At 40.5% G+C, this 4820-nt stretch overlaps 1 long non-coding RNA gene across 2 annotated transcripts; it reads right to left on the bottom strand.

The window, feature by feature from the left end:
* Window positions 1–222: 222 nt before the first annotated feature.
* On the bottom strand, window positions 223–1514 carry LOC138190708 (uncharacterized). 2 transcript variants are annotated; one of them, XR_011176775.1, is made up of 4 exons: window positions 1487–1514; window positions 1219–1353; window positions 772–970; window positions 223–717 (listed from the first exon to the last, which is right to left on the bottom strand). It is a non-coding gene; the product is annotated as an uncharacterized lncRNA (long non-coding RNA). The 2 variants fall into 2 exon arrangements; XR_011176774.1 differs by having other exon boundaries at window positions 223–970.
* Between the last annotated feature and the right edge of the window lie 3306 nt (window positions 1515–4820).

Below are 4820 nucleotides of genomic sequence, written 5' to 3'. Positions count from 1 at the left end.
TGAGTAACACAGTCTTCGCAATGGTAAGCCCAATCCAGTACTTGGCCTGAGTGTTCCTACCGACTTTTCGGCGATACAAGAAATCAATAATGAGAGTAAATATCTTTCAAATTCGTAGCGAAACAGTGATTTAATTAAAGTGTAGTTACCCGAGAGAAGAATGTATACATAGATCATGAATAAAAATAGATCCGATGTAATAATGATGCAGAGACCAAAAAGTACAAATGTATGTGCGGTCCACGTACGACACTGATACATATGATTTATTTATGATTAACAAGTGGTACATACTATAAATTTCTTAAATTCCTAGTAAACAAACTAGAATATATACAATAATCGGCTATAATATGACAATAAAAGAATTGTTCGTTTTGATATGGGATTCAATCCGACACGCAGTTCTTATATTTCATAACATTAATAATCAGAATTAGGAGTAGGAATGGGAGTGGGATCAGGAGTACGAGTAGGAATAGAAGTAAGATCAGGAGTAGGTCCAACAGTGAGAGTAGGAATAGGAGTAGGATCAGGAGTTAGAGTAAGATCGTAGTAGAAGTAGGAGTAAGATTGAAGTAGAAGTAGGAGTAGGAGTACAAATAGAAGTATACGATGAGGGGAGGGGCGGCAAGGCTAGGAGAGTGTAGGGTAGGGTTGGGTAGGGTAGGGTAGGTTAGGAATAGTAGGAAATTCCTCCTACTCCTGCTCCTACTCCTACTCCTGCTCCTACTCCTACTCCTGCTCCTACTCCTACTCCTAATCCTGAACCTACTCCTGATCCTACTTCTATTCCTACTTCTACTCTATTCAATATTTCAGAATGTTGTATTCACAGTGTACAAATCCTCGTCCTTCTCGTTCACCTTATGCTCCTGGTCTTCCTCATCCTCCTCCTCGTCCACCTTCGACCACCTCCAACCACCGCCAACCTTCTCCAACAACCACCGATAACCACCTCGGGTTATATCTGAAATAGTAATAAACATTTTCAGTATAAGAACCTATCAAAAATATTGTGTAAGGATTATTATAATTAATTAGTTAATCAATTATCCAATTATATAATAAATTTTAGTAGCGCAATCATAGCTACCGAATTTGTGCTTGCGCGAAACACGAATTCAAGTAATTAAATGTCAACATGACAAATTCAAAAAATCTTACATAAAATATGAATACAATTTCCATTAAATATTATAAAAATGTTTTACTCACCGTGCAGTCATCCTCGTTCTCCTTGTCTTCCTTGTCCTCCTCCTCGTCCACATTGATCACCCATAACCACCCATAACCACCCCTAACCACCGCCAACCACCTCCAATAACCACCGACAACCACCTCGGGTTATACCTTGAATGGTAATAACCATATTTAGTAACCGAACACATCAAAAATATTGTGTAAGGATTCATCCAATTAATTAATTAATAGATAATATAATAAATTTTATTAGCGTATTTATAGCTACTGAATTTGTACCTACCCTACGGAGCGCATGTCCTGGAAGTCAAGTTTCACCAGGTAGCGGACCTGGAGCATAGAAACTACGGGGCGCTTGTCCCTGAAGTCGAGTTACATCAGGTAGCGAACCTGGAGCGCAGAAGTCACGGAGTGCTTGTCCTGGAAGTCGAGTTGCACCAGAAAGAGCATCCGGAACGGGGTAGAGAACCCGGTACTCGAAATCTGCGGAGCGCGATTCTCATCCGTCCGCTCTACTGCGCGGTTGTTTCCAGACTGAGGAATTCGGCTAGCCGATTTTAGATCGATGACGTCGAGAGAAAAAAAATTTTTGGTGACGTCACTTTCTGAACATCCAAACTTTGGTTTCGAACTTTAACACTATGTATGATGCATGATGTAAGATGTATGATGATGTGATATGATGTATAATGATCTTAGTGTCTATATTCCAGACAAGAAATACGCACTTATCTTTCCCGCCGATTCCAGACTCTAGCAGCTAGGCCCTTCGATGGTCAGCCTTTGACTAAAGATATATTCTTCAGTTAACGAATCAGCTAATGACACTGCTGTTCTGCGACAGTTGGATGTTAAATTTTGCTCGTACTTTTCAAATGTTTGTTAAAATACACTCAAAGTTCCAAGAAGCATCGCTCTATCTCTCTATCTATCTCTCCGTATCAAAAAAAAAAAAAAAATCGCCGACAATCACCTTTTTAGATCTTTAAATCAGGACACTGTGTTAAATACTGTCTCCTATACGGAGCATCCATTTCATCTCGATCAAATTAGCGCATCCGTGATGGATTACAGTTACTCTGAATTTTTTCCGGTACGAACACATTTCAAAAACAATTCTGATTCTTCATCCAACGTAGATACTTCACTTGCGACTAGCTTAAACAGCGTTTCGATTCTATTCCTACGAAAATTCACGATCGAGAGAGGAAATGAAAAGTTCTCGGAATAATCATGAATATCAATGATCAACTTAGTTCTTGACCTCTGTGTGTTCAATGGGGATTAATTCTTGGATATGAAGGTATATTATAATAAGAACGTAGAATAACTTGTTAACGTTTCGGCCCAAAGTGAGGGCCCTCTACAAGACGAAATGTATAACTTGATCTGTTCAATTAATACACCAAATAAAATTACAATAATGAAGAAATTGAATTGAATATGAATAATAATGTTATAGAATACATGGAGGAACAGGGGGACGAAGAGGATGAAGGTGGTCGGAGGTGGTCGGAGGTGTTCGGAGATGGTAGGAGGTGGTAGGCGCTGGTAGGAGGTAGTAGGGAGTGGTAGAAGTTAGTTGGATATGGTAGGAGGTAGTAGGAGGTAATCGGAGCTGGTAGGAGGTGTTAGGAAGAGGTCGGAGGTCTTCGGAAATGGTAGGAGGCGGTAGGAGCTAGTAGGAGGTCGTTGGAGTTGGTAGAGGGTGGTAGAAGTTAGTTGGGGGTGGTAGGAGGTGGTAGGGGGTGGTAGGAGGTGGACGAAGATGCTAGGAGGTGTTCGGAGGTGGTACGCGGTGGTAGGAGGTGTTTGGCGGTGGTTGGAGGGGGTAGGAAGTGTTTGGTGGGGGTTGGAAGTGATCGGCGGTGGTCCATGAGGACGAGGTGGACGAGGAGGACGAAAGTGGTCGGAGGTGGGAGTAGTTGGTTGACAGTGGTTGGAGGTGCTCGGAGGTCGTCGGGGTGGTTGGCGTTGGACGCGATTACGCGTCTTCTCACAGGGATAATCGAGCTGATCAACATTTCTAAATCACAGTCGACAAGTGGTCTTACGTACCCACTTTGCACCGACTCAATCTCAAGCTTTCATACCGAAACTACTTTGGCTGCTACGAATGTCGGTGAGAGCCCGTTAGGTAGAGTGGATAGAGCAGAACCCCCCTACGCTCCCAGGCCCCCCTCGGCCCATTTGCCCGCCGAAATCTGGTCACAAAAATTTACCCAGGCGTATCCGTCTTTATATTCTTCAGTCAACGGCCTTACCTTTTTACCTTTTTTTTCGCCAGAAAATTTTGGTCTCAGATTCAATTTATACGACCCTTTCCTGACTCATTGGACCCCCAGGAACCCAGAAAATGCACCAAAATTAGCGAGCGACCAACAGCAGAAGAGTTACGCAGAAAATCTTACGTTTTTTACCCGTTTATCCCTGATCCGTTGTCTGCAGCGTAATCGGACTGCTTGCAATCGATTGTCCTTGCAAAACCTTGTTGATATCGTAAAGTAGTGAATCGATTCCAGCATTATTTGAAATGCTTAAAAATATATACATTGTTTCAAACAGTTGGGCCCCATTTTTATAAAAAAAATTCTTGTGTTCCAGAATCGATTTTTTTGAACCCGTCTTTTCCACTTGGACCCCCGAGAGTATCAATAAGAGATCGAGATCAGCCACGGATCACCAATTTAAGAACGTCACAGGAATTATTGCGAAAAATTGTTTTCCATTCATTTCCATATGAATTACCTGAGATAGACACGATCCAATTTCATACATAATACATCGTATTCTGTGACTTTGTGTTGCACCTTTACATATGCCGAAACTTAAGCTATATTCTAACAGTATGATAATTCATATCTAACGCAGTATTTTTCACATTTTGTTGACAACGATGTATACTGTACACTTATTTTTCCACATAGAACCTACATTTCATATGTATTTTCAGATCTTATTTTAGTATTTTTTTTGTCTTTGACCTCAATTCTGTTTGTCTAGTTTTTAAATTACTACACACAGTTACATGAAGACTTGTTGTAAAATTGAGGCATATTGAATAAACTAAAACTTGGCAGCTATAAATTTGTGATTTTTCTTTTCTACCTTCTTGAAAAACCTGTGTAAGTTTTATGTTTTTCTGATGTAACTCTCGATCCCTTGCTCGCAGCGTATTTGGACTGCGTGCAATCGATTCCTCTCGCTATATTACGCGGATGTTAGGTTTCAATTTATTAATTCCAGTATTTTCCAAATTTCACGAAAAATAATCTGAAAAATTCCAAAGAGAACCTTGCTTGTTTCAGGATAGAAATTTTTGTATCCCAAAACGTTAAAAACGATTCTTCCTGGACTAATTCATACCTCAAGGTTTCCTAGAAGGGCATTCAGAGCATCATAAGACTAACAGCTGCGAGAATTAATACCACGAGAATACGATGAAATTGAATATTTTCTGGCCATTACTTTACGTATGTTGTTCGTGGCGAGTCAAGATCATGCGCAACGGATTCCTCTAGCAAACTTACGTCGGCGTAGGGTAGGCATAAATTTATTTCAGCATATTTTCAAAACACGGACTAAAAAAACTTAACGGCGTTAAACCCTAATTCTTA

This window comes from Neodiprion pinetum, chromosome 1 (genome assembly GCF_021155775.2).
Source record: "Neodiprion pinetum isolate iyNeoPine1 chromosome 1, iyNeoPine1.2, whole genome shotgun sequence".
Classification (NCBI taxonomy): domain Eukaryota; kingdom Metazoa; phylum Arthropoda; class Insecta; order Hymenoptera; family Diprionidae; genus Neodiprion; species Neodiprion pinetum.
The sequence above is the reverse complement of the archived record's forward strand: the minus strand, read 5'-3'. Positions and strand labels throughout refer to the sequence as shown.